Genomic DNA, 13,611 nt, shown 5'->3' with positions numbered 1-13,611 from the left:
TCAACCTATCTCAGGACACAGCAATACCACTCTTGGGCATATACCCAAAAGATGCTCAAACATACTACAAAGACATATGTTCAACTATGTTTATAGCAGCATTATTTGTGATAGCCAGAACCTGGAAACAACCTAGATGTCTCCCCACAACAGAAGACTGGATAAAGAAAATGTGAGACATTTACACATTAAAGTACTGCTCAGTAGTAAAAAAACGATGGCATCTTGAAATTTGCATGCAACTGGATGGAACTAGAAAAAAAACCCGTGAGGTAACCCAGACTCAAAAAGATGAATATGGTATGTACTCACTCATAACGGTATACTAGCTATAAACAAAGAATATTGAGGCTATAGTTCATGATCCTAGAGAAGCTAAGTAATAAGTTGAACCCTAAGAAAAACATATATAGATCCACTTGGAAAGTAAAAATAAACAAGATTCCCTGACAAAATTTGGAACATAGAGATGGGGGAGGAAAGGAGGATAGAAGGAGAGGAGAAGAAAGGAGAGGAGCAAGGAGAACTTGAGGGAATAGGATAGTTGAGATGGAGGAAGGACAGAGATGAAAGCAAAGAAATAGGTATCTTAATTAAGGGAGCCATTATGGGGTTAGCAAGAAACCTGGATCTAGGAAAATTACCAGGAATCCTAAGGATGACCCCACCTAGGAGCCTAAACAATAGAGGAGAAAGTGCCCAAACTAGCCCTGCCCTGTAGTCAGACTGATGAATATCTTAAATATCACCATAGAACATTCATCCAGGAACTGATGGAAACAGAAGAAGAGACCCACACTCTTTCGATGGATACCTTGCTCAGCCTATATATAATGGGGGCAGGGGCTTGGACCTTTCTCAAAGCAATGTGCCTTACCTTCTCAGAGGAGTGGAAAGGGGGATGGAGTGGGGAGTTAAGTGGAAGCAATTGAGGGAGGGACAAAGAATGTAGGTTTATATGTATAATGAAAAGAGATTGTTTTCTTTTAAAAAAATAAAAAGTCAGTGACATTTAAAAATATATTGAATATTTAAACAGTGTCCCTTACTAAGGCTTTTTTCCTTTAATGAACCAGTGATGTTGATTAATGATTCTTCCTTTTTCCTAGTTTTTGTAATTTTGCTATCAGAATTATGTGAGTTATTGTTATACAGACATATAATGGTCACTAAAGCTGAAGGACTGCATTTTGCAAAGTATAGGTAACACGAGATGGTAGCTGAAGATGGAATCTACTTATGCTGATATGAAAGACTTGTCTATTTGATTTGAGCTGGCACAATGTGATCTATAAATATCCTTAATGTAGAAGAGGTAAGAAAAAGAAGAAATGTTACAATGATACAACATAAAATGTTAAATTTTCCATTGTGAAATTTAAAGATGGAAGCAAGTCTCACAACATAACTAATAGTAGCTATAATTCTACAGTCAAGTTGGACACATGCATTTCATATCAGTGTGTGGGGCTTCTCTGCACTCAACAGGACAAGCCGAGTAACTGTTTGACTGAGGCAAGAAGGAAATTTGTTCAACACATCTTAGTTAGCCAATTTTGGTTCAAACTTCTAGAGTCTGACCGCAGCCATATTGTGTTAGACATATTCAAGTACAGTACAACTTTGTAGAAAGGATTCCTGGTAAAAATTGTCACAATAATGTTTAAGTTGTGGCTCCATCCCGACAATTTTGCAAAGTGCATGACCTCTTCTGTAGGCGGAGGTTGCTTGTTCATTTCCTGGCTGCCCAGACCCAGAATAATCACACAGAAGCTATTTTAATTGCAATACTGTTTGGCCAATAGCTTAGCTGTATTTCTAGCTAACTCTTACATCTCAAATTAACCCATTTCTATTATTTTACATATTGCCATGAGGCTCATGGCTTACTGGTAAGTTTCTGTCCAGTATCTGTCTCCTTCAGTGGCTAGATAGCTTCTCCAGACTCTGCCTTCTTTTCTTTTATATCTCTGCTTGGAATTCCCAATTTGCTATATTCTACCCTGACATAGGCCCAAAGCAGTTTCTCTACTAACCAATAATAATAAAACATATTCACAGTATACAGAGGGGAAATCCCATATTAATTTTCTATAGAATGGGAAATAATGCTCAGGTTAAAAATATAGGAAGGAAGATTTCTTAATAAATATAAGAGCTTGGGGGGTTCTTTTGGTAATGCCTGACCCTACACATTACCAATAGAAACTCCATTCATTCCTTGTTTTCTTGAAAGAAACAGGTAAAGATCCCTTTTGTTGAAAAGTCAAATTCATATGTTTAATACTCTTGTTTCCCAATGTTTGTCTATGAGCAAAAGGACCTTATGTCCTCTGTAATATATATCAGAGTTATCCATTTTGAATTAATACCTCCAGATATTTAAGATGATATTCTAATTTGGGCTTAAATTGATAAGATTTAAAGAAACTTTTAAAATTGTTTTTTTTTCTTTTTTTTTAACATGCAAACATTTAATAAGATAACTTGAAAGAGTCCAAGTACATAGAGTATTCTTGAGGAAGAAAGTAAATCAAGGCACCCTGTGTACCCCAGAAGACAACAGAATCACAACAGGTAAGTGTGGATGATGGCTAGACACTAGAGTCAGTGAAAACATGAGGCATTCGTTAATGATTCAGGAACAGTGGTTAATTACATAGTAAGGATCCTGCATCAGTGAAAGAAAATGTGGTTTACCAGTTAGACATTCTGCTATTCTCTGTTTGTTTGTTATTTTTTTTTAGTTTTCATTTTTGGCATTCTTTGAATCATAAGCTAAAAGTATGAAATACTCATTATTCCATAAACTCTGAGATCTAGGGAATGAACATGTTATGTAACCTGTTTCTGATCTCTACATGTTGAGAAAGCAAACCAACTATCAAATGTCTGAGTTTTAGCTCTGAACTACAGTGTTTATTAGCATGAAGAATCCTATGAATTTAACTCTAGGCACTAGAGAGGTCCAAATAAATATCCAAACAACCAAGCAAAATAACAACCCATCTGTTTCTTTGCTATTTAGAGTAAGAAACACTGTGCTCTTTTGTTAGGATCCTTGGATTCTCTCGTGCATCTATGTGTTGTCTGTAAAAACAGCTACTGAGGATGAGGAAGCAGGAAGATGAAACAACCCTAGTAATGAACCCCTTTAAAGTAATGATTATAGGGTACTCTTATGTAAAACAATGAATTTTACATTGTTTTTAAATTGGATATTTACTAATACTCTAGAAATTCTCTTAGAATTTCAAATATGTTTAGTTGTCTAACATACAAATTTCTCTTGTAAAATATATATCAATTTAGATGGAACTGTATCACTTACCTCTCCCTTTTCTCTCCCCAGACCCTTCTAGGTAGCCTGTATCCTTTCCAAACCCTCCCATTCTTTGACAAGCCAAAATGCATAAAGTACTTTAGAGTAAGCAGGATCATTATTAGATGCCATTATACATGAAGGATTTATATATATATATATATATATATATATATATATATGTGTGTGTGTGTGTGTGTGTGTGTGTGTGTGTGTGTGTGTATGCATATATATGAAAAGGAAGATGAAAAGAAGCTACATTGGAATGTTAAAGTTGTTTTTCAAGACTTTCAGTGGATAACTATTCTTTAAACATGATTTGTTGTCAAATTTAATGACCTCTGATTCATATATTAGTTCACATTTTGATAGAGAACACTAGTTTTCTTCTTTAGAAGTTCTGATAATGTGATTGGTCAGTATTCAGACAGGAATAAACAATCTTAATTTTACAATGCCAGATAAAATGAAAATTGATTATTTACTAGAAACTGCTACCTTAAATTAAGATCTGATTATAGACAATTTTATTCTTAGAATCATAATACAGATCAGGCTAAGTATCTTCTTGTGCAATAATACAGGCATCATCCTCCAAACCTAGTTACACTGAACCGACAGGTAGTTATTTAGGGATACTGTCCACAGGGAGTGATTGGAGTCCCATCTGTCTAAGAAGCAATTGCCAGTGATAGCAAAAGATAGGGAAGATTCATCATTGTAAGTGTGGGATCAATGGCTGAGAGAACACTGTGAGAAAGCAAGTTGAAAGAGTGTTATTTTGTATGGGGGAAACGTCAGAATGATATTGACCCTTCTAAGTCAAAAGGAATTGTATTTAAGGGATACAGGTCCTTCTGTGAATTCTCCATATACTATGATAAAGTCATTCAAACAGCAGTTAGACAAGACACTACAAGTCAGTATCTATCATTAAGAAGAATAAAAGTATACCCAGTCAAAAACTCTTTATAGAAATTGAAAAAAAAGTCAATTACAAAATTCTAAAATCTCCCTCTACACTTCTAGGTGAAACACACAATTTTATTCCATCAAATAGTTGGTTCTGTTCTTCAACAGGATGTAACTCAGACATGAAACCATCAAGTATTCTGTCTGTAAAGTTTCAGAAATATATGCTAACACAACCTTCTAAACTTAGATGCAGTTACATTTTAGATGTATTTACAATGATCATCAATCAGCAAATAGTTTAAATATTTCCATATTAAATCACATAAATAATGTTTTGAGCTTATTGACTTCTAGGCTAGGAAAAATATTAAAACTATTATCAAAGTAATATGGTAAATTAAAATACAGAATAACTTTACAAAACTGAATAATGTAAGGGAAAATATTCGTAGAAAGGTTTTGAAGAGGAAACGATATCATAAAAGGATATTTAAAACATAACATTACCAAGAGCATTCAAATTGTAGAGAAGCTGGAGTAGAGAATTATTAAGATTAATGATATAAGTGAAATGAATCATATATACAAAAACAAGGACCTTTATGGATAGATAATGCCTATGTCAGAGAAATTTGTATTAGTGAGCAATTAACTTTAGGATATAGATATCGAGTGAGGCTTCTATATAAGACTATAGTGGACATGAAATCATTGGTATAAATAGTATGGAGATAGAGAAGGATTAATGAATGTTTTATGATATAGGGTTATTCTTAAATAAGAGTGAGTCCTCGATGCAGTCATTGGAAAAGAAGAGAAGAGGGAAGAAACTATATTATAAAGAACCCAATGAAATAGAATCCTTAGATATATGTACTTGGGGAATTACCCAAGGAAATCCTCTAGAACAAGAGAAAAAATAAAACTAGACTACAGCATTTATTCCATAGGAGTAAAGTCAGAATTCAAATCCATTTACTGCTCCTGCAGAGGACTTGGGCTTAGTCCCCATCACTTACCTGGTAGCTAACAGCTGTCTATAATGATAGATCTAGAGGATCCATCACCTCTTCTCACCTTGGTGGGTTTCTGCATATGTTGTGCATATATACAAAATCAGGCACACAAAAATATATACATAAAATTATCTAAAATGTATTTATAAGTTTTATTTTATACTATTTTTAAGTAGCAGTCTGAAAGTGCTAATAATGTGATTGATATCTCTGTGGTTTTCTCCATCATGATCTTGACCCCCTTGCTCATATGATCCCTTTTCTCTATCTTCAACTGAACAGAGCTAGTGGCAGCTCACTGACTTTGGACTGACAGCTGAGAAATGTGCATGGGACCAAACTAGGTCCTCTGAATGTGCATGACTGTTATGTGGCTTGATCTGTTGAAGGGATACTGGCAGTGGGATCAGGATTTATCCCTAGTGCTTGAGCTGGTTTTTTGGAACCCATTCCCTTTAGTGGAATATCTTGCTCAGCCTTGATAATGTGAGGAGGGGCTTGGTCCTGCCTCAACTTGGTATATCAGATTTGATTGACAACCTAAAGGAGGCCTTACTCCCTCTGAGGATTGGATGGTGGGTAGGATGAGGGGAAATGGGTGAGGCAGGAGAAGGGGAGTGAGGGGTAACTGAGGTTGGTTTGTAAAATGAATTTTTAAATAAAAATAATGTTATTGATATATATGAGGGCAATTTTCTATAAACAGAGGCTGTTGGTGCTATAGGCTAGCTGTAAGCACATGACATAAATCAAGATCTTGTGTACCTCATGTCAAAAGAAAGAGTAATATCTAAGTGTAACGCATGATGGCTAAAGCAGTAAAGAGTGGTGTACATGGGTAATATACGTGTCTGCTATTAATGTAATTTAGATGAGTCACATAGCCTGAGACTTGCCAGATTTGAAAAATTCTTTCATGAAATATTTGATAAACTTCTGCAGATCAGGTACTAGAATAAGGACCAAAACTCTTCAATGGGTCATGTAGCTTATAATAGAATATGATAGAGAAGGACCATGATTGTAAATAACCAAAGAAGAAAAGAACCTATCAAATATAGTAAAAGCCAAAGGAAGACAAACATAGCACAATAATATAAGAAAAGCTTTTTACAAATGTGTTGATTGTCACTCAGCATCTATCAATTCATTCTCTCTATGCAGCTATTGAGGGTCTAGAAAACCTGCATTTAGGGTTTCATATGTAAATAGGATCCCAGCAGTTAGAAGATTCCAAATGACAGGTTGAAAGCAAGTGAGACTTCTTTACATTTTTGCTGGGATAAAATTGCTGCTCTTGCCATTGTTTAACTCTCCTTTAGTCATTTTATCTCATTTTTAATAAAGATGTTATTCACATATCATTGTATTTCTCTCATTCACTGACATTCTTAATGATCAAAAATTTTAGGTATGTGTTCAAATGTAATCATGTAAGTATAATATATTTTCCTATAAGAAGTTTATTATTTTATTCTTTCAACTTTTATTGATTCTTTGTAAATTTCACATTATGTATTCCAATCAAACTTATCTTTCTGTCCCATCATATCTGCCCTTTGCCCTTGCAACCACTCCTAAAACAAAGCACACTTTAAAAGAAATTTGGATGCTTACCTTCCTGGACCTGGGGGGAGTTGGGAGGACCTTGGACATAACATAGTGTAGGGAACCCAGATGGCTCTTTGGCCTGGAGAGGGAGGGAGTGGGGGTATGGGTGGAGGGGAGGGGAGGGGAGGAGGAGGAGGGGAGGAGATGGAAATTTTTAATAAAAAATGAGAAAAAAAATAAAAGAAAACCCTAAAGCCATTAAAAACAGAAGAAAAAGAAGAGGGGGAAGACAAGGAAGAGGAGGAGAAGGAGGAGGAAGAGGAGGAGGAGAAGGAGGAGGAGAACAAGAACAAGAAGAGCAAGAACAAGATGAACAAGAACAAGAAGAACAAGAAGAACAACAAGAAGAACAACAAGAACAACAAGAAGAACAAGAACCAGAAAGTAGAACAAGAAGAATCTCATCTTGGAAGATGCAGTTTGGCCTTGTGAGCCACAAAGTTTTCTTTTTCGTTCATTCATCTTTTCTTGTAAGTATTCATTGCTAGGAGTCATTGGACTTCTTTAAGGCCTCTGACTTCTGCTTACACTATCGATAATGACTCTTACTTGGGCTCTGCTTAGGTATCCAGTTGTCCTGTGTCATGGAGATCCTGCAGTTTTTGGTCTGTAGGTTTATCCTCTTCATATGTTCTAATAGTTGGTAGATAAGGTGGATGTTGGGGTGTGCTAACTCATAACCATGATTCTGAGACTGGCTGGTATTTGGGTTGGTCAGTCCAGCAACTCTCTCTCATTTCAGTTTCTGGGCAAGCTCTACAGCATTGCCTAGGCTAGCTCACTCAGGGAATCCTGCAGCAAAAAGCAAGGATAGCTCTCAGGCCCTTGGTCAGGCTCACCCACACTCCTAATACCAGGGCCATCTATCTACGTTATTTTACACAGACAAGGTGCAGAGGCCTTTCTTCTGATTGCTGTAGCGGTTATATGGGTACGTGGCCAGCTATTCTGCTCACATAAACTCAGGGGTGGCTCACCTGTGCCCCAACAACAGCCTTAGTTCTACTGTGCACTACCCAGGCAGTGTACAATGTCTGTTCTCCTGTGTACTGCAGGTGGTGATGGGAAGGACTTGTTCTCCTACTCTTGTAACACTGAGGCAAGGTCTTTTGCCTGCTGTCAGTAGCAAGGGGAAGAGCATCTTTCTCTCTTCACCCATGCCACCACATGGTAGGCACATGTGGGCAGGTCAGCTCTGCTGCTCTTATGTTTTCAGGGCTGGCTCTTTTGTGCCACATCCAACAGGGTCAGCTCTAGTGTGCTGCCCAGGATAGATGCAGGCATTGCTGAGGGGTAGGGTCATCCTTCCTGAGGGTAGGGGTGGGGGAGGACAAATTGTCCCCTGAGGGACAAGGCCAGCATTGCTGCTCCAGTATCCAGTGCAGGACAAGGCCATCCATCCTAGGGCAAGTGAAGAGCAGGGCTAGTGAATAACAGGGCCAGCTCAGCACATCTCCCAGACTTTAACATGTATGTTTCCTATGACCCCAGGTGGTACTTGGACCATGAACATCAACACAGACTCCAGCTTCAGGAGAAGAACCACAAATCACAATGTGTCACTTGGCAATATCTCAGACCCTAAGATCACTTTGGCCTGCTGTAGTTTAGTATGGCCCTGGAGGCAGCATCATCCTTTGATACCTATATATCCCTAGGTGGTAGCCCAGACCTGTGGCATTCTCATGGCCTTCGATGGTATCAAGAGGTATAGACATCAGCATAGACCATGGTTGTGGCAGGTCCATGATCCCAGACATGGCCCTCAGCAGCAGCACTGTCCCGAAGGACATCATGGTCTCAGGTGACAATGCCAGTCAATTAAATCATCATGTCCCTGGTAGCGGTATAGCCCTCAGACACCAGCATGGTCTCAGGATATGATGTAGACCCTGAGCATCTGTGTTGTCTTTGGTAGCATCATGGACCACTGGACAACAACACAGACCCCAGACGCAGGCATGGTGCTTGGCAGCAGCCAGGGCTTGAATGTCACTGTGGCCCCAGTGGCAGCATAGCTCTCAAAAAGCTATATAACCACAGGGAGTAGCTCAGACCACAGGGCTATGAATGTTTATCAGGGTGACAGGCATCACAGACATCAACACAGGCCTCCTTGGCTGCTTTGGGGCCCCAGACCAGGCCTTAGCCTTTGACAATAACCCCTATCCAGACATCATCTTTGAATCAGGTGGGAGAAAGCAGGTCATTCATGCCAGTCTGTCCATCACCATCCTCACCTCTTCAGATCCACCTCTCTCCCCATCCGATGAATCATTCATTCACCATAATGGAGCCAGACCATCAGGATGGCAAGGGCTACTGCTATTCTCTTCTCAAGTGCCTGGCCTAGAATACTGGGCAGTGCTTAAGTGAGTAATGCCCACCCAAGTGAGAAGGCTTGGCTCAAAGTTGTTGCTATTCTTTCTCTCTATGTTATTTTTGAATAGAAATATTTATCCTAGAGAAGATATTTTTAATTAGCTAACTTAACTTAAAAAGTTAATATCTTTATTACAAAAATAAATCTAATGGTGACAATTTAAATTCTTAATGGATTATTATTAACTTTTGATGAATTCTGGTGCAATTAGTCCATCACTAGCCATTTTCATTTTGTTCAATGAATACTATACATGTATGTAATCAGAAATTCAGGGATATTATGGAGAGGTCTGTATAAACTTTCCTGTGAAATTAGGTTTCTAATGAATTAAATTTCATACATATTTTGACGCCAGATCAAAAGTTAGTGTGAAATTATTATATTAAATATTTGTATTACATTTCCTGTTTCCAGACAACAATAATTATAACTGTATAACTTAGAAATAGCACCAGGAGTTCTGAGAGGAAAGGCAAAGAAAGAACCTCCAGCTGTTTCTCTAAATACTATTGAAGCAGCTCTCTTTAATACCCACAGACCTCATTTCTTTGAAGAATAAAGGGCTTAAGCCAAAGGGCATCCAACACTAACATACTTAATTATCGATCCAACTTTCAGGTCCACAGTGAGCACTAAAAGGGTCTCCAAGTAGTAATTATACCAGGCAATTACAGAGAAGGCTCCAATTACATGATATTCACAGAGAACGTAATTTGTATCAATTAAGGTCATTGTTATCAATATTTAGAATCGATCTATGTAAATTTTAACATCTATATTTTGATACTTGATTATTAGCTTCCTACAACCTTAAAATAAATACTTTTGTCTGGGAAAGTGAAATCATTATTCACTTTCTGTAATCTGAAAATTTCTGGCTTTATATTTGAATTTGTGGGTACATTAATACAGTTATAAAAATTTGCTTCTGTCTATTGTCTTTGCTGAAAACCTCCATCCTTTCCACTGCTTTTCTTTTTTCATACACAAAACATTTAGAAAAAAATGAATTTTATAATCTAACCCCAAGCAACCTTGCCTAACACATTTAACACACTGACTGGTAAACTTCTTCCTGCATGTGTTTCTCATTTATTCTACCTTTCTCCCTCTCTCTCTCTCTCTCTCTCTCTCTCTCTCTCTCTCTCTCTCCTCTCTCTCTCTCTCTCAAACACACACACACGCTAACACGCACACACATACACACACACACAAATTATCTAGATTCAATTTTCACATGTGAATGAGAAATTATTGACTTGACTTCCAGCAGTTTTGCAACCTCAGGTTTTAATGTGTCTCATGCAAAGCTGTATAATTGAAAATATTTAACATTACTGAAATAATTGCCTTTCAAGTGGGTAATTTTATCTATTTATAGTTACTATATATTTACATTTATGATTTAGTTTTATGTTACAATGATTTGTTGTTTTTTACATTTAACATATTTTATTATTATGTTTTATACTTCAAAAATTCATTCTTGTATGCGATGAAATATCAGCATCTCTACTATCGCTATTGTACATACTCCCTTCTAACTACTTCTCTTTATATCTAGCTAGAAGTTGATCTCCCAAAGTCCTTTGTCCTTTCTTTCTCTCTTCTTTCTTTCTTCGAGGTCGGAGGTGGGTTGATGTCTGGTTGAGGAGATTCTAAATGCACTCACCGATCTACCCACCACGCCTCCTCCCTCCTCCCTCCCTCTTTCTTTCTTTCTTTCTTTCTTTCTTTCTTTCTTTCTTTCTTTCTTTCTTTCCTTTTTCTCTTTCTACCTTCCCTCATTTTTTCTCATTTTTTTATTAAAGATTTCCATCTCCTCCCCTCCTCCTCCTCATTCCCTCCCCTCCCTTCCATCCATACCCTCACTCCCTCCCTCCCCAGGTCAAAGAGCCATCAGGGTTCCCTTCACTATGTTAAGTCCATGGTCCTCCCAACTCCCCCTAAGTCCAGGAAGGTGAGCAACCAAACTGACAAGGCTCACAGTGAGCCCATCCATGCTGAAGAGTCCAAGCCCATCGCCATTGTCCTTGGTTTCTCAGTCCTCCTCCACCATCAGCCACATTCAGAGAGTCTGGTTTGGTCGCCTGTTCCATCAGTCCCATTCCAACTGGACTTGGTGGTCTCCCGTTGCCATAAATAAAGGACATCGAGCCTATAATTCGTGATCCTAGAGAAGCTAAATAAGAAGGTGAACCCAAAGAAAAACATATAGTTATCCTCCTGGATATTGGAAGTAGACAAGATTGCCAGACAAAAAATGGGAACTTGGGGGTAGGGTGGGATGGGGGGAGGGGGGCATGGGGAGAGAAAAGTGTAAAGTGGAGGATGGGAAGAGCTTGGGGGAATAGGATGGTTGGGATATAGGAAGGGTGGATATGGGAACAAGGAATTATATATCTTAATTAAGGGAGCCATTCTAGGGTTGGCAGAGACTTGACTCTAGAGGGGTTCCCAGGTGTCCAGGAAGACGCCCCCAGCTAGGTCCTTGGGCAGCTGAGGAGAGGGAGCCGGAAATACCTCCCCCCATTTTTTTCTTTTCTTTTAATAATACAACCATCCATTTAGCGCTGTCCATACACACATGGTTCTGTTCACTGGAGTATAGGAAGTTTACTGGTGTTCACACACCCAGAGAAGAGTGACTGTCTTTTTCTAAGAATTTATGAGCTGCCAATAGCTCTTCAGTTAGTAATTGGTCCTGATGAGTGCCTCATTCACCAAAGACTGAGTTGTGAGTAGCTTACCTACTTCAAATTTTGTTGAGTATTCACAACTGTTAATAGTTCAAGAACTCAGTAGCTGAATCTTGAGCAGAAGACCATATTTCACAGCACTTCCCATATCTTCTTGCTATTGCATTCACCTTGACTCTAAAATTTTAGACTGGTAATTGATATATGTACTTCTATTCTTCTTTTCAGTACAGCTGATTTATTTTTATTTATCTCCAGTGATCTTCTGTAACTATTAAGTGTATTATATTCCAATTAGCTTGTGGTACTCAACATTCTTTAGATATGTATGAAAGATCACTATTGTTCATAGTAAATCTAAATGTTATAATTTGTATGCAAATTTATTTAATGTTTTTATCTAGTTTCTTTTTTTGAAAAATTTTGAGATCATTAATTCTGAAAACTATCACATGTCATCCTATCATATCTGTCTATCTTTTAAAATCATGGAATGGAATTACTGATCCAGAAATTACAGTTTTAAATTTTTTAACCATGTACATATTCTTTTGTGCCTTTATTGTGTATGTCTGAAATTTTCTTTTTTCTTATTTCATTTTTTCATTTTGCAGTTTTATTTTCAGTAATAAAGTAAGAAATTCTCACTTATTTGTATGAAACATTTCATATCTACTATCACTGTGGATCTCCTGAACCCAAGCAAAATAATTTTAAATAAATTAATAATTGAAATTGACATGATATAAAAAAACAAGATGTCCATTTCCCTGGATAAGATGAAAGAGATGGTTTATGCCCTTTTGTCTGTTACAAGATCAGATTTCTTTTGGTACTTACAAAATGTAGAAAATTTCTATTTCTATTTATGATGTATAAATAAATGAAACTTTTAACCTAACAAATATTGCACCCCAGAAACAAACATTAGTATTATTTGTCTGTTAAAAATTAGTACAGTTCAAAAAAATTAGTACAGTTCTAAAACATAATTATATACGCATTTTATGTCTTTGTTGTAACACCTTTATTGACTTTTGTGTGCGTTATCCACTTTAGAGAGAGATTTGAACAAGAGTGCTTGCATGTCAAAGTCCTAAACTGAAATAGAATATGGAAGATGGTGTGTAGAATAATTACGGTAGCTGAAGGGAAAAATGAACATTTGAAACATTTTTAACTCCCAATTAACAGTAAAGATACCTTCTTCATTTTTCTTTGCAATAAATTGTTAATTTAGTTTTAGACTTGATTTAATTTCATTTCCTAAAAATAATGTTCAAATTTTTTTGTACTTCCTGCATTTTAATCCCCCTGTCTGTGTTTGTGCCGCTATCTTCATTTACTTTTTTATATATTAGTAAGCCCTCAGACTTTATAATTATGACTAATTAGATAGTTCAGGAATGGAATCATGACTCTAGAGTTTATAGTACTTGGTGAAATTCCAGAAGTCTTGAGTTCAGCTCCTAGTACTCCTTTCAGGAAGCACAGAACTGCCTGTAACTCCAGCTACAGGGGATCTAATAATCTCCTTTGGCATCCATGGTATCTGCTCTTTGTGGCATACATTTACACATACATAGACACACACACACACACACACACACACACACACACACATTTTGCTAGGGTCCAGCCTTTACGGGTTTATATGTTTTG

The sequence above is a fragment of the Arvicola amphibius genome, chromosome 10 (genome assembly GCF_903992535.2).
Source record: "Arvicola amphibius chromosome 10, mArvAmp1.2, whole genome shotgun sequence".
NCBI classification, from domain to species: Eukaryota; Metazoa; Chordata; class Mammalia; order Rodentia; family Cricetidae; genus Arvicola; species Arvicola amphibius.
This window is presented reverse-complemented; position numbering follows the sequence as displayed.